Genomic DNA, 24,717 nt, shown 5'->3' on the forward strand with positions numbered 1-24,717 from the left:
TAGTTATGCTGGAAGTAAGGGATTCAGCATACGATGTCAACACAAGACTCTGAGGAAGACAGAATGTGGTTTGTCACAGCACATGCATTTGTCTCCCATTGCTTCATGATAAATTATCACGAAGGCAGTGGCTTAAAAATGCCTATTTGGTATCCCAAGAATCTGCGAGGCACAAGCGCAGGTATCAGCAAGTCTGTTTCTCTTCTCCCAAGATGGAACCAGGTGTCTACAGAACTTCTTGGATCTTGGGACTTTTTCTCAGAACTCAAGATGACTTTCGGTAGAATCCAGTTCCTCGGGCTGCAGAACTGACAACTTGTTTTCCTCATTAGCTGTACCCAGCAGCCACTCTCAGCCCACAGATGCTACCCATAATTCCTGGCCATGTGGCCCCGGCAAGAGCTTTCTTATATATTATCGTTTCCACCTCTTGCTTAAAGCAGGATCTCATTCTTCTGAAGGACTTGTCTGCTGCAGCAGGTTCATCCAAAATAATCACTCTGACCTAACTGTGATCAAATGATTTGGGACCTTAGCTACATCTGGCAGCCTCTCACCTTTGCCACTAACATAACCAAGGTGTGGGGCAAGGCCACTAGATGTGCACTGCCGTGCAGAGGATGAGAACTGTATGGGATATATCAGTGGTCAGGAATCTTTGGGGATACCTTATGGTTCTGTTTATTGAAGGAGCCTCAGGCTCTGTTGCTAGAACTCAGAAAGCCACTAGAGTAAGAAAGCATAAAGAATAAAGTATTAGCATGGCTATGTTCTCTCAATGAATGAATGAACAAATGAAAGAAAGAAAGAAAGAAAGAAAGAAAGAAAGAAAGAAAGAAAGAAAGAAAGAAAGAAAGAACGGCAATGTTCTATCTGAGATAGGTTCTTGCTAGATAATTCAGGCCAACTTCAAATGCACAGTCCTCCTACCTCTGTCTCCCAAGTTCTGGGTTTGCAGGTGTATGCCACCCTACCCAGCACTCACCGTAACTAAAAGTGCAAATGATCTACTTGTTACAAGATTACCTTCCTTCATCTTCCTAACCATTTAAAAATGCAAAACCTGGGGTTGGGGGTTTAGCTCAGTGGTAGAGCGTTTGCCTAGCAAGCACAAGGCCCTGGATTCGGTCCCCAGCTCCAAAAAAAAAAAAAAAAAAAAAAAAGAAAGAAAGAAAGAAAAGAAAAGAAAAGAAAAGAAAAGAAAAATGCAAAACCTATCACCATCCATGGGCCATACAAAAAAACAGGGAAAAACTCAGGGTCGAGCTGCACACTCCAATCCTAATTCAGTAGTGTGGGCATTCCCAGTGGTGACAGAATCAGAGCCCTACAGAACAATCATATGTCATCACGTGAGTGTCTGATGCAATGCGATCCTGACATGTCCTGCCCATTTTGCAGATGTAGAATGCTTCTTCCTTTCTCTGAGAAGTGGAGGATGTGGCCAGTCTTTTGATGTCACAAACCCAGCCGTAGGGGAAGGGACTGACTGCTCAGGCCTCAGACTTAGGAAAGCACCTTGTGTGTGAGAAGACTGAAGCCAGAGCAGAAGTTGAATTCTAATCACACCATGTCGGCCAACCAAAGTAAATCCCACGGAAGGTTCAACTATGAACATTTTGAAGCCAGTACATAACTACGGCACAGAATACTATGTTGTTCAATTAAGAAATCAAGAGGGCAACAGTGGCGCTTTCAGCCAGCTGTTGGAGCCCGAGTAACCACGATTTGCCGGCCCAGGAAGCAAACCCTGTTCTAAGGATACACACATTCTAAAGAGCTCCAGCCCCCTAGTCATTCATATTCTACCCTTGTGCCGACAGATTCTCTGAAGGCTGGGCAGGATCTAAGTAGGGCTTATTAATCGTGAGCAGCGTATCGTGGGGAACCCAGTCTTGCCCCCGGAATGAATGTAAACCAGCCTTGCATAAATTGAATTTCTTTTTTGAATATCTAATTGAATTTGCAGAAGTGTGTGCCAGGGGGGTGTTTAAATAAGTGCACAAATATGATAAGAAGGCCTTCACACCATTATATCTAATTCAGTAAGCAAAAATAATGGCAGGGCACATTCCAATTAGTATTTGATTTATTTGCTTTAACAAATCCAATTAGTAGAATGTTTTATAAAGTCATCCAATGTCAAATGCTCATGGACTCAACAGATAGAAACAATAGTCCTAATAGAAAAAGAGAAAAGATGCTTTAGAGCTCTTTGGATGGTGGATTTATTATAAACAAGATGCTGTATCTTAGATGGCCTGGACATTCCCCAAGGGTCAGGGAAATAGTGGATAATCTTATCGATGGGTTCTTCTGTGTGAGGGTCTGGATGGCAGTATGGCCCACTATGCTACGTCTAAGAAGGAAACTGACAAAGATAGGAGGTAGCCAGGAGATTTCAAGGTAGAATAATGGCCTTGCTGCTGAGTGTCATTAAGACCGACCACGTATTTGGAAATCAAGACAGCAGAGCATCATGGGAAAGCCATAGGGCAACAGAGGCTATGATGTCCCCGAGTTGAAATCAATCTTCTACCTTTGCTGGACTCTGGTTTCACTGGGTGAATGTAGGCACTGAAACCCATGATTCACAAACACAATTGCCTTCATTAGAGGTAGATGTTCTTAGCTCAGTAAGGTGGTTAAAGTTGTAGACCCCGGAGCCAGTCATTAAACTCCTCTGTTTTACTTAACTATATGACCTTGGCCAACATAAACTCCATGTGCCTTATTTCCCTCATCTGTAAGCCTAAGAGTCTCATAGATTCCACCTCCTAGCACTATTATAGGGACTGAATGAACTATCTATAAAGAGTCAAAATAACACACAGTAGGTACCAAATACACTAGTATTTAACCTCCATGCATAAATCCAAATTGGAAAGGTTAAGTGCTTTACATTTATTCACCTTATAAAACATTTTAAAGTGAAGCATTAGAGAAGCTATATCTGAGTCTGCCTGTTTGTCCTGAATAGATTGGCAGTAACCATAGTGATAGGTTACTACACAACGACCCCCAACACCATCAGCACTTTCTACCATATGACCTCAAAAAAGACTGGGTCCCCATAGTCCAGATTTATAAATTTGTGACAGAGGCCATAAGCAAGCCATCTCCTAGGACTCCTTGACTTCTAAATACTACCAGAACATGACACTATCTTCCTTCATAATACACAGCTGCAGTAGATATGAGCACCCCCGACCACCTTCTTCATATGGACTGTCTAGCCTTTTTCTCCCGGCGTTATGTGGCAGCAAATCTCTACATTCTCTCGTGCCCAAGGTTCCTTGGTACCAGTCTGTCCATGGACACTGTGATGATCTATGACCAGGAAAAGGCTATGATAAAGAATATGGAAAGCTTGCTCTCAGCCTCAACCTTTATCAACAAGAGGATGACACTTAGGGAAAGAAGATTAACCTTCAGTCGTAACGTAACAGAAGGAAGGCTCAAGATGAAGGGCAGGGGAAGAATCCAATAAGCTAGAAAAGTAGCTCTAATCAACCAACAATTCATTCTGCCTCCAAAACAGCACTGGGACAGACACAAGGATCCCACTGCCCTCTCAAATATAAAGACTAAAGGATCATCTGGTGCAGCTTCTAATTTTACAGATAGGAAAACAGACAACAGGCAAATGCAACAAAGAGAAGGAAGGGATCCAGACTTGGGCAGAGCCCAGAAGTCCCTGGCCAGACCTCTGCCCACTCCGCTGCCAGAAGAGCAACTTTGATCTTTGCCCACACAACAGTGATGTCTGCTCCATTTTTATTTTGAGGGAACAGTGAAAGACAAAGAGGACCACAGGTCATGCCCTATCTCAGGGAGAAAACCTCCTACACTTTGGGATAAAGTGAGGAGAGGTTTCTGGCATCAGCATCCACATCAGCACCAACACCGGCATGAGAAATCTTTGGACACGAAGCCAACATCCTGGCTCTCTCGGAATCTTTGAACTCCCAGCTCTTCCAGCTCAGATCGTCACCATACTAGAGCGTCAGGGGACTCACTCCAAACGATTCCCCATCAAGACTTGAATTCCTGGAGAAGACTTCTCAAATATTCGGACAAAAATAGCCTCCTCGCCTCTCTAATTATTCTCCACCATGCAATTTTGTTTGTGCTTGATGAAGCTTCTGCCTATATGCCCTGAATACACTCTCCATCCACTCGTTCACTCCATTCAAACCCAAACCCAAGCCCTGTCAACTCTCTCAGCTGCCTTTTGTATGGAAACACAGCCTGGGAATCTGCGCTGCTTGCTATAGCCCTCTGAGGATTCATTCGAGCCACATTTGCATTTCATTCCTGAGTAGGATATAGACTGCAAGGCAGGTATTATTTTAGGCACCTGACATAGAGCAGAGACAAGCAGGAATGGCCCTTTACTTCCCTAGAAGCTCACATTTTAGCTGGCAAGACCAACGATAAACAGCGATAAACACAGCCTGGGAGGTGCCTGCTTAAGCTCTTCTTGTAACAGAATGCTTTTTAATATTTAATATAAACTAATAAGCTATGTCACGATAGAAAGTGATCATTATTAAACCTTGTATTGTATGGTCCCAAGGAATTTTTCAGATCTTACCTGATCATAACAGACATTCCACAATGAAGGAATTAATTATTGTAAAGATGGGGAATCAGAGATCCTACCGACTTCAGAATCTGGTCCACATCCCCTTACGCCTGCCATTCTGACAGTTTTCTTTCCTCAGAGGCCACCATCTGCCTACTACACAATGCCGTGCATATAAGAGCCTAAGAAACAGCAAAGTCAAGCTGATGCTGACGGATACCAGTTCATGTACTTTAATTTTATAAGTATATTAACATTTAATTACCTAAAGTAAATACTAAGGTCCCATACATTCATTAAGTCTGGTAATAGAAGCCAGAGTTCTATAAATCACCAAACTGGTAACCACACAGATAAAATATTTACTGAGCTCTGGGCATTACCCTAAATATAATTGGTTGTAGAAACCCCCTTCAGCAGCTCAGCTCTGGCACATCAGCCTGCGTGGCTGGATGGGATCCATCTACCATGGCCTCTTCCAGATGAGCATTAAACATAGAATAAAGGGTTTTGAAGGACAGAGCATAAAGAGGCCTCAAATAATTCGAAGCTTAAATCACCCAGATGCCAGTACTGGGTCAAGGAAATGGTGAGGCTAACTGTTGTAACAACGACAGTAGCTTGTCCTCCATTCAGCCAGCCAGCCAGCCTGCCCACTCTCAAATATTGACACTCAAATATCGTCTGCAGAAGTAAAACTGGCCTAGGTAGAGGTAGATGCCAATGAAAAGGGAGCACTCTCTTGAGGATTAAAGAAGTGGCCTAACAATAAAGTGAACTCAATACCTCAAAACCACAGCCTCTCAGCCTTTCAGCTACCTAAGAGTTCAGGTCCAGGACACACAGACACATTTCTCATTTCTAGAACAAGCACTTAGCAGTTCCCTGCTCTGTACACAATTTTTTTTTAAATCTGCAAAGGTCCAAAGCAGAAGTTTAGCCCCTGCCAACATGACTTCACCTCGGGCAAAAACTCTGAAACAGAAATGAACCTCTACCAAAGCTGCCACTTGCTAAATCACATAATAACTCAGGACCTGACAGGACAAGGAGGCAGGTGGTCCTGAAGATTGAGGATTTGCCTGGGAGAAAAGAACCCTGTGTTAAAGACTTGGCTTTGCCACCAGCTGGCCGTTTGACCTTGGCTGGGTATACTCTGTTGAAGACGGATCTGGCTGGAAGCTCCTGCCTGTCTCTCATAGAACCTCACCCAGATGACCATGAGACTGCTCGAAAGGGGGGGAAAACAAGAGGGAATGGAAAGAAACTAGCATAGCAATGAAGCAGAGGAGAAAAGATGCTACAATGACAGAAACTGAAACAGGTTTTGAGAAGCAAATGGCGAACCTTCTTTGTTAGACCTTTGCTAGAATCTACAGCATGAACGGGCGTCTGCCTAACATTAATTAAATTGCTTGTGTGTTTTTCCCACTCTGTCCACACCCATGTTAAAAAATATACTGCATCTAACAATTAGGAAACCAATCACATCACTAGCCTCAATATAAGACCTGGTTTAGACTCTCGCTCTCTCTCCCTTCCCTGAGGTATCCTGCCTATACTTATGAAATCTAAGCTTTGGGAGGAAAATAAAAATCAAAAATATATGAAAATCCTAGCATTGGGGAAATAGAAATGGGCAGATCCAGGAGGTTGCTGGACGGCATGCCTAGCCAAATCCATGAGTTCCAGGCTAATGAGAAACCCAGAGAACTTGTCTCAAAAAATAAGGCTAACAGTAAACTGGGACTGATGCCTGAAGTTTACCTCTGACCTTTACATGAATACAGACTCAAAGTCTCTCTCACACACACACATATATACACACACATATATACATACACACACATACACACACGCACACACAATCTATATATGCTCTTGCTGAAACAAGAATAAAGAATAGAAGGAAACTGAAATAAAATAAAAAAACAACAGGATTAGATGAAAATTTGTAGATTCTTAAGGAAATCTCAGAGAAAGTAAATAAAATGCAAAACACATCATCGAGAGCAACCTAAATGGCCCACATGACCAGCCCTCCAAGCTCAACACTGGCTGAAATGATCAAAGGAATCAAGAGGGGCATACGGACCACAGGCTTGGTCCCTCATTGGCTTGGAGCAAATAATACAATCTGGGCCCATCCAAAATGCCTAGAACTTATACACTACAGGATCCATTCTTAAAAGAAATGCTCAGTGTGAGAAGAATTAGTGAATTCTGGAAGATCTGGTAGTGTTTGCCAGTTGGGGCATCAAGGCTGGGATAGGAGATCTAGGAAGAGGGAGGTGTCTCACTTGTGGTGCCCTTTCTTTTTGTATCAACACCTCCTACTTCACTGCTGTAAGCCAGTTCTCCAGAAGCATCTAAAAGAGCCCTCATACCGGAAAGGCAAGAGCTAAGAGCAGACTGAAAAGAGGACAAGTGAGCAGGATGGCTTTTAAGATGAGGACCATCGGCAACATGCCAAATGACAACCTTGAGCCCTGAACAGCTCACTCCGAGAGACCCATACAAGAGCGGCAACTTCTGTGAGTCACCATGTCCATGAACACTTCCTGGATGTGGAGAGACCTGGAAGACTGAAGAAGGCTTAGCTGAACAGAAAATCCTCCCTGGTCTTTCAGGGCCCTGTTCATTAGAAAGTACAACTAGAGTCAACTGGAGAACAGCAAACCCACATGGTGACGTGTCCTGCCAAGGAAACAAACATACAGAAGTGAAGAGAAGCCTGAAGAATCCCGGCGTGTGCACACTGCCCAGTCCATGACCTGGGCAGGACCTTGGACAGGGCACTTACTCTTTCCCAGAGAGAAATTCTCCTCAGAAGAAAATAATCCTATGACTCTTCCAGAAGAATTTTGAGTTTTGTGAAACTTGAAGGCTAAACACGTTGGGGGAAGTGTTTCTCTTCCCCAAAGATACCAAAATCTTCAAGAAAAAGAATGTAAACTCAGAACAGACCCTGTTTGTTTAAAATGTGAAGAAAAATCATATGGGAAAAATTCTAGTAATCAAGAACCACTACAAATACTGTATCATCCTGAAAACTAACAGCAGTAGTCATTATTTTGCTCTCTGGTTTTCTGGATGCTGTCCCTGGCATTATTTCTCAATTAAAATGGCTTCACAACACCATGTTTATAAAGACAGAGACTAACAATGTCCTCTCTTGAAGCTTGATTAATATCTCTTCATTATTTTACTTACTATTTTCCTCTGTGCCTTTTCGTGTGTGTGTGTGTGTGTGTGTGTGTGTGTGTGTGTGTGTAGTATGCCTGTGTATGCATGCATGTTATTGCATGTGTGTGAGCACCTGTGTGTAATGGTGCATATGCATGTGGAGGCCTGAAGTTGACATCCAAAATCATCTTTAACTGCATTCCAACCTTATCCATGGAGGCAAGGTTTCTCAATCAAACCCAGAACTCATAGATATGTCTAGTCTAGGTGGCCAAGCTTGTCTGTGAATCCCCAGCCTCTGCCTAAAATTACAGGCAGGTAACCATGCCCACCTGGCATCTACATGGATTCTTGTGATCCAAACTCCAGTCCCTACACTTGTAAGGCAGGTGCTTTAACCACTGAGCAATTGCCCCAGATCTATTTGTCTATTATTAATAGTTAGTTTAAGTGCCCCATGTTTATTACTAATATCTAGTTTAAGTTCTCCCCCAAGTTTATATTATTGTTTATATTATACAGTTTAGAATTCTTGAGAATTCTCATCTATTAGATCTCTTTCATGTATGTGCTATAATATTCAAGATCATCCTATGTTCTCTTGTGTAGTAAGTGATCATAAATAAGCCATGATGTTCAGACATGTTAAAGTACACAAACACACATGCACAAACACACACACACATACACACACATACACACACATGCACAAACACACAAACACATACACACACATACACACATGCACACACATACACACACATACACAAACACATACACACATATACACACACATACACACACATGCACAAACACACACATACACATGCACAAATACACACAAATACACACACACACACACACACACACACACACACCATATGTGCTTATTGTATTAACCCCAGTTTAAATTTTACCTCCTGCTTATATATATCCAGAAAGCACTCTGACTGTTCCAAAGCTCTTTCCTCCCACTTTCCACTTTCAAAAGAAGAGTATGAGGCAAAGCACACTGTAGGGGAATTACACCACTGGCTGAACCAACCATCACTACAGTGTTCCCGCTTTTGATCATCTCAGAAAATACATGACTCTGAACAAACTGCCGGGCCCCTCTCTGGGCTCTGGAAAGTAACGTGACAGAGAGGAACCTGAAGCCTACGCTACAATACCTCAGGGTTCAGGGCTCAGCAACACGCTCACAGGATACAAATAGTCATGACAGGGGCCTGTCGCGGGATGTGACCAGTGCCACTCTCTGTAGCCATGCCAAATTTGTTGATGATGATATATTTCAGTTAGGGTTTCTATTGCTATGATAAACACCGTGTGCATGATGTGAAAGGGTGCCACAGAGTACAAGTGGCAGTCAAAGGACACATGTCCCTTTAACTTTGTTCTCTCCTCCACATTACATGCTCCAGGGATCGAACTCATGTTTCCAGGATTGTGCAGCAAACACCTTAATCCTCTGAGCCATCTTCCTGTCCCTCATACCTCATTCTGACAGAGGCACCCATGGCCAGCCCAGCATTTGCCAATGTCTGCGACACCTGCACGGTGGCCTATCTCATGTGCCTAACCTCTTGCTGGAGCTCAGGGAGGGAATGGGGCAGGCCTTGGAGGCATGATCCGTTAGTCACTGATATACACTTACTTTCATATAAACATTTTAGATTTTACTTCTGGGTTGAAAATATGCAACAACAGTGAGAAAGGAAGAAGGAGAGAAGGGGGAAGGGCTGGGAAAGGGGGAGGAGGAGGGGGAGGGGAGTAGGGAGGGAAGGAAGGAGGGAGTCACTATGGTCCACAGCTCTTCCAAAGCACTATAATTTAGACCTTTGCCCACTGTTATAAGACACGCTGAGACAAACCACTATTTCAGTCTTGTTTATTATCCTATCTCTTGCCACATCTTTTCTTTCTCCACATCGCAGTCACACCTTTGAACCGTGTGAGTGGATGCTGTAAAACTGCCTAGCTCATCCTGTTCAAATCCAACAGGTGGTTCGGTGGGAGATTTTTAGATGATTGTTCATAAGAAGCCCCAGGCCATATCACATGACTAATGACAGCCTTCGGGCCCTGAGGATCATCTAGGAATCCTGCTACCCGTGTGGGAGTTTGATGCTGTTTTGATTCAGATCCACTAGAATTACCATGGAAGCTTTAACAGAGGTTTCTCAAAGAAGCTTATACTAGGAGCCTTCAAGGCTGGCCTTAAGAAACAGAGCTAAGGACTCGGGAGACAGCTCAGGAGGACGTGAGTTCAGACGCCATGCACTCACATAAAAACCAAGCACATCATCACACACCTGTAATCCCCATGGAGGAAAAGACAGGTGATCCCCAGGGCATGTTAGCCGGGAGTCTAGCCCAGTGGGTTAGAGCTCCGGATTCAGTGAGAGACCCTGTCTCCAAAACTAATGTGGAGAGTGATTGAGAAAGGAACCTCATATTTACCTCCAACCTCCACACATGCATTTATATGTGCCTGTGTTCACATGTGCATACATCCATGTATGCATGCACCATACACACACATATGTGCATACACATGCACATATGTACAATACACATCACACACATATGCATGCACACATGCCCACACACATGCATGCACATATGTGAGATGTAGTCTATATACCGGGAATGTTGTGGGAGCAGCGTGAAATCACATAGCTGGATCAGTAAGAATCTTCATATGAGCCTTCATCATGGCCTGATCATCTGGGAACACTGATAGAGGTTTCAGAGACTAGCAAACCATACAGTCCAGTTCTTACTGGAAACTTAAATAGGAGAAATGGTATTGAATTGGGGTGTGCATTAAAATCATTGGTTCTAGTGACTCCCCAAAGAATCCACATTTTTCTGGTATCAACTAGACAGGTGAATGAGAGATGCATGCTGGGCCCAAACATTGCAGGGAACCCTGAGACAGCTGCTTTTTTCAACGATACCCAAAGGGTACGGTAAGAGGCAGCTACACAAAACAAAGACGCAAGTGGGGTAGACATGATTACCAAGCATGGATCCCTTCAAATGCATCATGGGAGGGCCCCTTCCTAAATCACAGCATCTCACGTCCAAATCTAACAAAGACATATTACATCATTTGTGAGTCTTGTCTGTACATCACATGAACGCATGCATGCACGCACACATGCACACACGCGCACACACAGAGTTATTAAAGGAGACTACAAGCTCTGAAATCTCAGGTGAGGGGAGTCTGGCATATTTTAAAAAGTAAAATATATAATAGTTAGTATTATGTTCAGAGGTTTACAGCTTTAAAATGTATTAACCATCTAATAGCTCACAATTTGGTAAGTCCTAATTATTAACAGAGAGTAGGGAGTACCTACCTGCTCTTGTTACACTACAATCACAGATATTTGACAAAATTGAGTATGTTCAGAGTAAGATGGCTGAGGACTGTTCACAAGCATCAAAGTGTCTACTAGTGCCACAAATTGGAAGATTTGCATTTTTGCTATAATTAGCATTAGAAAATTGTACATATGTTATATAGGAGCATCCTACATACATTTTTTTTTTTTTTGGTTTTATGGTTGGTTGGTTTGTTTTAGTTGCAGGTAATTTAGGGGAAAATGAAGAACACAATCTCCTTCTAACTCATTTCTGTAGAAGTTACTCTGGTCACATTTGATATGTTGAATTTTTTCTACTTGCAGATATATGTAATCATTTTCTTAAAAACATTGGAAGCATGGTGGATATAGAGATTTCCAGCTAACTTGCTTTTTATATTACGTTTCATTTATTTGTTTTTACAAACAAGAGTTCATTGTACAACATTAAGGCTTCGTATTTCACAGCTCACCAAAACTAAAAAACACAATTAGGTGACTCTTTCCCCAAAACTTCATCTTGACTTCCAACCATTTAAAATGACTTAACTAAAGGTGATCAAAACAAACGCTATAAACAATAGTAAGTCCTTCAAAACCGGCGTTCCACGCGTTATTTCTTGGCATAGGTAATTTCCACAGCATGGGATGGTGTGATCTTAAACACGTGCAGAGCATCTCTGGCAGCCCCAGTCTGCCTATCATTTTCAAATTCTAACAAATGCAATGCCATGTCTCGCTGGTACCAAGCGAACTTCCTTGAAACCAGGGAACTGGTTGAACGACATGGAAAACATCATCTCATTCGTCCCCTCTGGTAAGTTATTAAGGAATAGGATATAGTTTGGAGGGTAACCGGGGACCTGAGGATTTGGTGCTATTTTGTTGGGTATTAGCTGAATTTTGTGTTCCCTGACTGGGCTTCTCGTTTGCAGCTGCTGCAGCCTGTTCTATGGTTGTAGCTTTCTTCTTTCCTTGTCAGCAAAAGTACCATGCATTTTAGATGTTATATCCGAATCTGTTTTTGCATACTGAATTCTCATTGGTTTACCATAAAATGGAAATCCTTTTAAGTGTCTCAAAGCATTTGTGGATGAGCCCAGCTCCTTAAATATAACAAAAGCCTGCCCCCTCATCTTCATGGTCTTTAAAGCCACAATATCTACAACATGTCCAAACTGAGAAAACAGGGCCTACTGGGATCTCTTAAATTCTTCTTTTTAAATTTTGCCATTCATGTTGTTGATATAAATAGTATGATTTGGTCTGATATTCATATTTGGACAAAACCCTTCCAATAACCTGAAGTTGGTGTTGTCAGCTTGAAGCCAAAGCTGGAACTATTCAAAAGGCAAATATTAATGCCTGACATAATATCTTATATGCCTTTAATAAGTCATATCTTTTATTATTTTTTGTTGTTTTCATATTTTACTACTCATAAAGCAAGAAAAATAAACCTCGAGGCATCGTTACATTTCTTTCCTCAGGATGACTTTCTGAACATCGGATTTCTAGGGACAAAGGATCTGTGTTATAATTATATACATATATACATATTCAAATAACCTTCCAGAACAGTTATTGCAATGAGCAAAACTTATAATATAGAATATTGTTCAGACCCCTTGCAATCTCATCACCACTGAACATCCTCATTTTTAATCTTTGTCAATTTAATTGGTGAACTGCTGAGGCCCTTGTTTCAGTTTTTATTTGAATATTAGCTTGAATGCTTTTCATAAGTTCAACCAACCATTAATATTTCTTCATTCATAAATTATCAACTTATGCCCTTTGGTCATTTGTGATTGGCTGTTTATTCTAATTTGTGTTATTTTGCAGTAAAAAATATTAATCTTTTTACCATATTCTCAGTTACAAGTATTCCTCTGATTCCTTCTATCCTCTGAATTATTTTTGATGTGCATGAACTATAGAATATAAAAAAAATCTAGAAATTACATTCCTACCTTTTTACATATTTTCTACATAGAATTTTCTTCTACATATAATTGTTACATAGTTATTTGGTACCGTAGAATAAATTAATATTTATGTGTATTATCATGTGGTTCTCTTATTATACATCTAAATATTTAATTCATCCAGGAATTACTACAGTGGATGATGTACCTGTAAATCTAACTGTACTTTATATTTTAAAATATTTAATATTTTACACATACATGAGTATACATTAGTATATATGTGTGCACCACATGCATACAGGTACTCAAGGAGGTCAGAGAAGGCTACGAAATTCCCTGGAACTGGAGTTATTGGCAGTTGTGAGCCACTGTGCTGAGAACCAAACCCAGTCCTCTGGAAGGGCAGCAAAAACTGCTGAAGCATCTCTCCAGCTCCTGCATTTTATTTTTAAAAGTGATATTTGTGGGTCTGAGTATGACACAGATAGTGATGTCAGATAATTCTGCTCAGAAAGCGGAATTGATCAAATTAAATCCCTGCTCCACCTCTTATTGGTTTATCAGCCTTCAGAGAGCATGACAAACCCTTAGTTTCCCTGCCTTAGTTTCCAAATAGTGTCTGACACGGAGTGAGTGTCAGCGAAGTGTTAGGACCTGTCTGTGCCCCTATGGCCTCAACAACAAAGCACCACATACCAACTGTCTTAAGCATAAGGGTTCGCCTAGTGGCTCTGAGGTCGAAAGTTGGAAGTGAATGGGTTGGTAGGACCGACTCCTTCTAGGGCTGTCAGCTCCCAGAGATGTGCATCGCTCTTGGCATTCTTGGCTCACAGATGTGCCTCTCCGACCCCCAACTCCACTTCGCATAGCATTCCCTCATGTCTACACACAGTATCTTTCCCCTCCCTGGACCCACCCTTGCGCTTTTCATGGAACACCCGTCATACTAGATTGGAGTGCTGAGGTCTCAGTGACCTGACTTCTGGCAGAGTTAGTGCCTCCACATACATTCTTTGGGGGGATACAATTTAATATATCACATTTCTTACATCTCTTTACATGAGTTATGGGGTTTTCAGACAACTCAGTGACTTTAATCGCGGGGCTCCTGGCGTGTTTATGGCAAAATGTAAAACAAAGTTTAGGGAATTATTTGTTGAGCACTGCGAGGCCTCATCTCAAGGTCCCTAGGGATATGAGTCTACTGGCTGGTTTTTAAGCCACAGCAAGAGCTGGATCTTACCGAGTGAGTCTTGAGGTTATTGGGCTATTCATATGGTAGTTGTTCAAGTCTGTCTTACAATTCTAATGTAGAGATGTATATTGTCCCTTTAACATGCCACCACACAGACATGTGACTACTGTTCTGATTTATTTTGTTGCAAATGGCTGTATCCATCTTCATTCTTGGAAGGGTCCTACATTCTTGACAAATGTCACAACCAACACAGCACAACAATGTCTTTGCTTTCCTGGAAAGGGGATTCACGGATCCACCCTAGGCAACCCCGTCATTCACAGTGTCTACTAGAAGTGTATGCCAAAGGATGGTGATTTTCTACTTCATAATCTGCTCATTTCAATTTCATTTTCTTTTATATTATATTCCGATCACAGTACCTCATTTTGAGGAAGCCTGAATGAGAGGTTACCTATGTAAAAAAATCCCCCATTCTTAGAAGCCAGAGCCCATTAGCATACTTGTCTACACCACATACCAAGACAAGGTTTTTGGTCTCCATCCTCCTTTGCTCCTTAGAATATGAGTTTTAACAAAGCAAACACATATGCTATCATACAATGGAAAACCACTTCCCAAGAAAAATGACTGTACTATTGATATGCCCATAGTAACAGAAACAGATAAAAATGCTTTCTGGTCACTCAAAGTAAGAGCCAATGGATTATTATAAAACAACTGACTCTCTGCATCTGATTCTCTGTTTTCCAGTGAAAATGAAGGCATGAACATACTAGTGGTGAGCGGGAGCTCGAGGTGCGGACAGGGTTTCATAACTAAGCAACAGCATGAGGCAGTCTGCTCAATAATGGGGAAAAATCCCAGTGACACATAAGGGGTAAATGTACTGGGTATGAGTGAAAGATCAACCACAAGGTGATAATCATGGATGCTTTTTACCTCCTTAGTATAAGTTTGAGACCTTAACATAAAGTTAAAAAAAAATAATCAAACACACAGCACCTAATTTGTGTGAGGCAGGAGGCTTGAAAACATGGCTCTAGGGCACCTTTTCCCTCTCTAATTATCTGAACCCCAGCCCTCCCTAAATGGCCTACTTCACGAATATGCAATCCCATGACTTAATAAACTGAGAAATAAAGGGTGGAAAAAGAGATACAATTAAGGAAAAGAGGCAACCCAAACTTTGGCCATCGGAGTAAAATGGTTGTGCTAATATCTTTGTTAATGTCTCATGGTCAGAGGAAAGAGAAAATGGCTCCCAGAATCACCGCCTTTGCCATTTTAGGGCCTCTCTGGGAGCCCAGCTGCACTACACAATGTGCTTGGAGATCTGAGATTCCATTACAAAGTCTGAGCTTATGGTTCAGCTTAGAGGCCCCTGTAGAAAGATCACTCAGTCTCTTGGAAAGAGTTCTCAAACCTGGCAGGGCTACAAGGAAGGGCTGGGGAGTCCCTGCCCTGACAGTAGTTGGCTTGGCTTGAAAATCCTCTGTGAGCTGCATCTTAATGCACACAAAGGCTTTCTGTTAGTTTCTCAGCTTTGCCCTATGCCAGGGCAGGCTGTCCAGTGAAGTAACCTGCATCCATCTACAGAGTGGACCAGATTGGTCCACACCTCCTGATTCACAGAGCTCAGGGTAGCGGAAGCAGCTGCCTTAATGGTATACCGCACAATATATCCATAGTCTTACTGTGGGAGACAGATGAATCAATGCTATTTGAAAATAGCATCCAAAGTTCTCCTTACCAAAAGGAGAACTGAGAACCCTTAAATACCCAGCCAGTGAAGCCACCTTGTTTTCTATACTCCAATCAGTCCAGAATGGAAGGGAACTCCCTGGGCCTGGGAACCTGAGTTGTGAGGCCTCTTTCACTGTTAACTATTTCATTATTACAGAAAGTACCTCCAGAAATAAAAAAGCCAGTGACAGGTTGCTGGCTAAGTCAGAACTTAGGGTTGGACACAGAAATGGTTAACTCTTCCTCATCCTCCATCATTTTATAGACCAGTGGTTCTCGACCTCCCTGAGACCATGACTCTTTAATACAGTTCTTCATGTTGTGATGATGCCCAACCATAAAACTAGCTCATTGCTACTTCAGACAGTAACTTTACTACTGTCATGATTCGTAGTGTAAATATCCAATATGCAGGATAGCTGATGTGTGACCCCCAAGGAGCCCTGGACCCAGAGATTGAGAACGACTGTTAGGGGAGCTGTAAAGAAGGGCAGAGGAACTGTTCCTTTAACTGCTGCTGCTTTTGCCATTCCCCTGACTACACTCACTAGTAGTCACCAGGTCTCAGAGCATCTCATTGCTTCTACAATGTCTTTGCCCACCTGAACCCGGGCACCAGGAATCTCTCACCTGCTCTCACCACCTTCCAGATACCATTCTCTTTCTATCTCAGGCACAGTAAGAACCCAGATGGGCAGCATCAGGCCCATAATTCTCTCTCTACCCTGGGGGTCAGCGTGAGACATGATCTACAGTTGTTCTATGCAGTCAAGTAGAGAGGTCATCAGAGCCCGAGCTTCACTCAAGCCCCATGTTCCTGGTGGAGAAAGACCTCTAGCCACATGTGTTATAGGAAACAGCTCACTGACTAGAACCATGTTCCCCACATGGCTTATATAAAACTAAGGACAACTTTAGCTTAACTACGATAGGACCAAAGAGAGACCTTCTAAATGCTCACAGTTTGACTCAGAAGTATAACTGTACTAGCAGTAGAGACAAATTACCCACAGTGTGACTGCATCAGATAGAACCTGGGCTTTCTTCATTCTTCACTGAACCTTCTCAGGACGGGGTGACCATCAAAGAACATTGTCAACTCCCTTAATTGTCAGGCTGCCTCTCCTTCCACTCACTCTGGGGTGGTTACTTGTGCATCCACAACACCCAAACAGCTATCAGGAACAGTAGAAGATGGTAAAGCTCTCCTTTGGCTCACAATTTCAGACAATCTTTGTCCATCATGACAGAGAAGCCATAGTGAAGTTCATGGTGACAAGAGCAAGGGCAGAGGCTCCCCGAACAAGGAAGCAGGAAGAGTAACAGAATGGGAGCATCAGGCCTGGACCTCAAAAGACTTGGCTCCTCTTAATTACTTACCTCTACTAGCCAGCCCTCAGCACCCAAAGGTTCCAAGGCCTCTCAAAAGAACACAACTAGCTAGAGAACAAGCCTCAAAGCATCGTCATGTGGAGGGGATTTCAGATACAAACCAACACACCCAACCACACAGCTCTCCCCATTGTAAACCCCTTTCCTACTTTAACAGTTTCTCCTTCCTACAGTGTTGTCTTGCTGCTGTGCACACTTATAACTTTTACTTTGTACAGATACTGTCAGTGCAGTTCAGAATGAAGAGAGGCAAAGTCTCAACTACCACTTGAGTCCTGTATACAGTTTACGAGGGATGAACTACACTATCAGGATGGAGACCACAGATATAGGTGGAAAGCACTTACACTCGCGTGTTTATCCTTCATCAGTTAGGGCTCTAAAGGAAAGATGCTGACTCGAGCTGCCCTAAAAATGTTAACACTAGCCCACTGTTCTCTGCAGCTTCCTTCCCACTCATAACTCCAGCAAAGAGGCCCTTCTTCCCCAACTGCACCATCTACATAACTCCCTAAACATAAAACAGACCTTGCCCAGAGAAAGACATCCACTCCTCCACCTTTTTCTGAGACCTGCCACCAGGAAACAGTGCAGCACTAAAAGTTTATATCCATGCCTTGAAACTCAACACCACACACTCCTGGAGCTCTGTTCTCTTTATAGGCTGTGAAAGCACCTGTCCAGCTTTTCAGGGCTGGGTCTCAATCAAGGAAACCACAAAGGAATGGCAGCTGGGACTACAAAGGAGTTGCCTCAAGCAGGACAACTAATGGCAGTCAGGAAAACAGGTGAAATAGATGTGCCCCGGGGCTTTTCCTTCCCTAGGGTTTCTCTTCCTTCCTGAGATCAAGGGTGCTTGGACCCCACCCCTGAGCTGGAATATTGAGTGGATGACCAAGCCTCTAATATGAGGATGAGATGGAGCTAATGTGTGGGCCCTGCCAGAAATGACAGTCGGGAAATGTGAAGGCCAGGTGGCCCAAGCCCTTCTGTTCAAACATAAACAAACAAAGAGTGAGTTACATGTGCTTCAGATCTGGCAAGCAGTAGATGCCAGTCCATGAAACATCTTTTGCTGAATATATTAGGTGCCAACTGTAGGCTTTATTTTGCAAATATTAGCTCATTCAGTTGCTACTACCCCCAAAAATATCGTTTGAATTAAAGTCAAAGACAAAGCTAAAACAAAATGGGAGAAATCCCTGTAGTTAAGCAAGAAGACCCTGGAACTTCCCACCCACCCACTCACCCATTCCATGAAGAGTATCATCAGTTTCCACTGATTGTGTATTGATTTTGTTCTATATATTCATTTAGTCTAACTCATAATGTGTGTGTGTGTGTGTGTGTGTGTGTGTGTGTGTGTGTATGCACATGCCTGTGGAGGTTAGAGAACAACATTAAGTATCATTCCTCAGGAGCTATCGACTCTGTTACTTTGACACCAATTCTCTTATTGGCCTAGAGCTAACCAAAAATAGGCAACACTGACTGGTCAGCAAGCCCAGGGATCCCCATTTCTGCCCTCTGCAGAGCTGGGATTACAAGAGAGTGCCACCACACCCAGGGGTTTGTATGTGGGTCCTTCGCATTTAACTCAGATCCGTAAGCCCACACAACAAGCTTTACAGACTAAGCTATTTCCCTGACCCTAGTTCAATGGATCTTATAAATTGCATTGGGATTAAGAAACACGCAGCAAACAAACTTTATCACAGAAGCTTTAAAGGATTTTCCAAGGGTAATTTTGACAATAAGCAAGCCCAGTGTGTTATCTCAGAGGCCATTCCCTCCATAGGACTCCAGTCTACTGTGGCAGAGCTTAGGCCATCACACAAGGCCAGCCTGGAGTTGCAGCATGGGGAAAGGGCTAGGAGAACAATAATAAACACAAAGGGGCTCTTGGGTTATCATGGTCACAGTGATTTGAGTTTGAACAAGGTGAATGAGGTGAGTCAGAAACAGAAAAAAAACCCTAAGTGTATTGCAGATCCTAACTATGAAAGAGTCCTCAGCATGATGCCCACGATGGTCAAATCATGAAAGGAACAGGCTAAATGGCCAAGTTGAGCACAATGGACCACATGCCGTATGGTTCCTTTTATATAAAATGGTAGCAATGGTAAGACTATAGTATCAAAAAGTGGAGAATTTGCTGCCTGGGGCAAAGTTGTCAGGGAGGGAGGAGAGTGAAAAGTTGAGAACAGGAAAGGAGAGAGATTAGGGTACAGGAACAACTCCACATGTGAATTTCACAAGCTTACAGGGTTCTGCAGAGTAGCCAAGTGTCACCATGTTGTGCCTTTTAATGTTATGAACTAGAAGTGGTATAGATGTATTTTAAAAAGGGTAGGAGTGGCAAGGGTGGGAGTGACATGCACATTCAAAAGATTTAGGGCCCTTCATACAAACAAAAGGCAAGATTTGCATTCTTGCTTTCAAATTTCTCCCTTTGCATTCTCAGAGGGAGGGAGACAGAGACAGAGAGAGAGAGAGAGAGAGAGAGAGAGAGAGAGAGAGAGAGAGGAGAGGGAGGAGGGATTGAGGGAAGGAGGGATTAGAGAGAGAGGAAAGAGGAGGTAGGAGGGAGGGATTGAGGGAGGGATGAGAGAGAGAGAGAGAGAGAGAGAGACAGAGAGAGAGAGGGAGAGAGAGAGAGAGAGAGAAGCAACTGCGCTGCACATCTGAGTTCCTCCTTTCAGACCGGGCTCTAATCAGTGCAGAGAACTGGGTAACAAATAAGACCAAGAGGGTTTAATTAAACTGAGCAATCATTAAACTGGATTTAAGAGTGCCTGTGTTTGCAAAACAACAAAATATTTACAGACATTTTCCTCATCCCCTTCATTAGCTTCAGACTCCACAGGAAATATGGAGGTTGGGAGCAGGTCCTAATGAGATCCTGTGAATTTTAACTACTGAGGTTACGGTGGCAAGAAGACAGCACGGAAAAATGCCTGTGATGAAGTGGGGAGCAGGAGAGCAGGGTACCAAATGATCAAGTACTAGTCCTTCTCGTCGGGTTTCTTCCTTTTTCTTTTTTTTTTTTTAAGAAGGAAAGAAGAAACTACATGTGTATTAAAGAAGTAGCATGCAGTACAGGGCTATGAAAAATCCAAGCATTAAACCAGCAACTGTATAGAGCGGTTATGTTTAGGAGAATCTTTTTTTAAAATCTCTCTTTTCCAAGATTGATCAACTATGGTTTTGTTGCCTCCCTTTCTTTCAGAAAGGATGTTGATTTAGTTGTGTCAGAGTCAGTCACACTATTATCTTTGGCTGTTCCTGAGAACAAAGGAAAAAGAAAAACAACCTCAAGTTTCTGTGCCCTTGATGCCCATTAGACCTGCTACCCAGCTTCTCAGAGAAAACAGGAGAGTGAACTGTTCTTTTCAAGGTCACCTCTGACCTCTGGCTGAATCCGAAGGTCAGAACTCAGTCTCTATCATGCTGACTCAAGGGCAGTGTTGCTGGAGTTTGTACCCCTCCCCCCACACGTGGCCTGCTCCAGGGTTCCAGCTCTACTATTTCCTTGTTGTTTTTCCAGTCTACTGTCTTCCTCCCTACAGAAGCCGTGGTTGCTGATGTCAGTCATGTATCTAACGTATGTCTGGGAGGGCCAGTCATACCTCTGGCATATTCTACCGCAGCACCTGGAGATGCTAACTGAAATCAAGAATATTAAAGGTTACCACTAGGGATCTCTGTTCACAGGCAATAAGAAAATGAACAAAGTCACAGGCTGCGAAATAGAGAGGGATAGGATTCTCAACAAAATGAAAAGTACAGACCCTAACGGAAGGCATGCCATAGTGGTGGTTAAAGAACACTCACTGTCTACTCAGAACAGTACATTTCTGTGCCTCAAGCTGGACTTGAGACCCATGGCTTTGCAATCTCTAAATCAAATGGCATCAAAAGCTCTTAAATGTGCAAGACCTCGGGGAGTAAAACTGATTGAAGGCTTCCAGACAGTGGGAAATGCCTGCATAGAACTTGCCAGGTGACAGATGGCTACACAACACCCACGCACCACCACCTAGGTGACAACACACTTCTCACATGGATCTTCCCAGTCATCTGAATAATAGTCCCCAAGAGGCAGGTTCCTTAGCACTGTGACTTTGCCTTTGAGAAAAACTAGGGCCTAGGAAAGTCAGATGATGGAACAAGGTCACCCAATAAAATTCAAAAGAACTGGGCACCTCTGGAATTAATTCCAGGATCCCCATAATACTATAGGCATGTCCAGGGTGCCCTTGGTAGAGAGTATCTGATGTCATCAACATCCCATTAGTTTCAGGCTAAACTGGGTACTCTGAATAAACTATATAGATTCACATAAGAATTTCCCAACCAATTTAATATTTGCTTTTTAATATATTCCCTCCTCCTTCTCTTCCTCCTCTTCCTTCTCCTCCTCCTCCCCTTCCTCCTCCCCCTGTTCCTCCTCTTCTTCCTCCTCCTCCTCCTCTTCCTCTTCTCTTTCCAATTACAGTCTTTATAATATAATAAAGTCCTGAGAAATCTTTGGACTTTATGCTACACACAGCCAGCAAAGGAAGGCCATGGCGCCTGTGTGTAAAACAGCCCTTCCACTCTGGTAATAGAAGCAGAGAGGTAGCCACGGTCTGGTGAACAGGCAACATAATGCTTGCCAGCGTCCAAGGCTGCACCTGAGACCCCTGGGAACAAAAACAACTTGATTCCAAAAGTACAAATGTAGAAACAAAACGGGGCCCACATAGGCTGAAACCCACACAAGTATTCAACCTCTTTTGCCACGAGGACTTAAGTACAAGTGAAATCACTTTGACATTTCCAAGGCAAAGAGAGCTGAGGTTACACGGAATCTAGCTCAAATGCACACAGACCATCACAGCTGGAAATGGTTCAGCCTCAGAGCAGTCCCCTAAAACCACTGCATTAACTTCACTACACAGCAAAGGGAAAGTGGTTCAAAAAGTTTTGGTGAACCTGTGGCACTGAACAGAGATTTGGACATAAAGGAGCTTTGACTGACAAGTCAGTGCTCACAAGACTTCATCTGTGGGCCTCACATATTATTGGTTATTTAAGTCCCCTTAGAACTTGTTGCTTGCAGATTCCAAGGCTGGGCTCTGGAGACTCTGAGTCTGTACTACAGGGATGGGTACCGAGCATGCGCACTGGTAGAGTGCCTCAAGGTATATCCAATGCAGGTGCTTCATGCCCATAGCATAAGAATCATGGGAGGTATGGCATGTTTTGTGGAACAAAGACAACTTTCAAAATGGAAACCTAAAGCTGCAGCAGTGAAAGGTGGAAGCCTCCAAACCCTGATTTTGTAGAGGTTCTGGCTAAGCAAAACACTCATGGGCCTCTTGTGTAAGCTCTGTGACATGTTAGTGCCACTTACACTAATATGTAGTAGATATGAGTGTGTGAGTGTGTGAGTGTATGCACTGGGGTGTATGCAAGTTTGACATGTGTGTACATGCACATGGTAAAATTCATCTATTCCCGGGAGCTATACTCCAATTGTTTGATTGAAACGACATCTCTCATTGGGACTAGAGCTTACCAGTTCAACTCAAGTTGGTGGATAGCCTGCTTCAAAAATCCACCTAGCTCAACACACACACACACACACACACACACACACACACACACACACACACACACTGGTAGTACAAGTGCACACACCCATGTCTATCTTTCCACAGTGTTTCCAGGGGTTGAACTTAGGTCTCCATGCTTGTGAAGCAGGCACTCGAACAACCAAGTCATCTGCCCAACTCCTAGTTAATACTTTTTAAATGAAGCTCATTTTCACTGTTACTTTAAAGTGCATCTCCATTGCACTACAATGAATGGATGATGAACTCGCTCGCCAGAAAACAAACCATGAAGCTAAAATTCAAAGGAGAGGGTAGATGGGTAAGGAAAAGTAAATGTTGGCTTGATCGTGTTAATGGCACTGAATGCCTAGGGCTTTCCTGAAACCTGCTTCTGTAAGGTGAAAATGATCATTAGTGCTGGAAGAGCAGAGCATTCCTAATACTGCAACATCAAGAAGCTCTCCTTGCATGCTAAGGGCTACACAACATGGAAAACAAATTTCTCTGATCAAATGTCCATGGATGCCCTTCCCACACAGCACCCTTCCTGGGTCCATCCCTGTCCTCCTTCTCATTTCTACACAAGCCTGGACCCTTAGCATTGAACTTCTCCAGCTCAGATACAGCAGTGGGTCATGACAGATAGATCCAGGTAGCTAGGAACAATTTTTTAAAAAGCCATTCTTATTGCAATGCACTCCACTCTACCTGATGCTTCAAGGAACTTATAGCATCCAACAGAGGATGGAGGAGGATGTATTTCACAGGAACACAGGAAGTTGCTGGAAGCACTTCCAGAGAATCTTGGACCATGGTTGTGCATTCTAATGGCTAACATTGGGAAGGAGTAAACTCATGGGCCATGTCAGACCCATACAAATGACTGACAATCCCAGCCTCATATTTGTGCACCATGATCCCTGGAATCTATTTCTGAACCGTTAGAGATCTTATTTCTTCATTTGTAGTAGATGGAAAAATCATATTTTATCCGTGGGATCGTTGTGGGGATGAAGCTAAATAATATATGTCAAGTCCCAGCAGCGTAGCATCCAGGCCTCAGTGTGCTCACAGAGAGAAGCAGCCTACAAACACTACTACTGCTCATGTAGATGCAACAGCCATTGAGGGGAGCTATTTATACTGCTGGTCCAGGTCACCCTACAGTGTGCAATTACCTTGGAATACCTTGGAAAAGATGCTCTGGAGTGTGTGTGTGTGTGTGTGTGTGTGTGTGTGTGTGTGTGTGTGTGTGTCTGTGTCTGTGTCTGTGTCTGTCTGCGTGTGTGTGTGTGTGTGTGAGTCTGTGTCTGTGTGTGTATGTGTGTGTGTGCATCTGTGTCTGTGCATCTACATCTGCATGTGTGTGTGTGTGAGTCTGTGTCTGTGTGTGTGTGTGCATGTGTGCATCTGTGTCTGTGTCTGTGTCTGTGTCTGTGTCTGTGTCTGTGTCTGTGTGACTCAAAGTCTTAGCATCCCTAGAAACTACAACAAGATGATAGTGCCCAGACAGGGTATTAATAAGGTTGCTACTGACTTGTCTTTAGATGTCTAGGATAAGAGAAGACAGGAAAGGCTGAGGGTCCAACAAATAAGAAACCCCATTCTCTCCTTGGATGTCCCATTTGCCAGGGATCTAACGTAGGGTTTGGTGACTCCCAGCATTAAAGTCATCATCCTACTTAAGGGAAAGAACAGA

General features: G+C 43.0%; 1 protein-coding gene and 1 pseudogene across 16 annotated transcripts in view; both read right to left on the bottom strand.

Annotated features, from left to right (window-relative positions):
* Positions 1-24,717, bottom strand: part of Ptprt (protein tyrosine phosphatase, receptor type, T) — a 1,095,890-nt gene that overhangs the window by 805,226 nt on the left and 265,947 nt on the right.
* Positions 11,765-12,428, bottom strand: LOC147995796 (U2 small nuclear ribonucleoprotein B'' pseudogene; annotated as a pseudogene).

This window comes from Rattus norvegicus, chromosome 3, assembly GCF_021556685.1.
Source record: "Rattus norvegicus strain SHRSP/BbbUtx chromosome 3, alternate assembly SHRSP_T2T, whole genome shotgun sequence".
Taxonomy (NCBI): domain Eukaryota; kingdom Metazoa; phylum Chordata; class Mammalia; order Rodentia; family Muridae; genus Rattus; species Rattus norvegicus.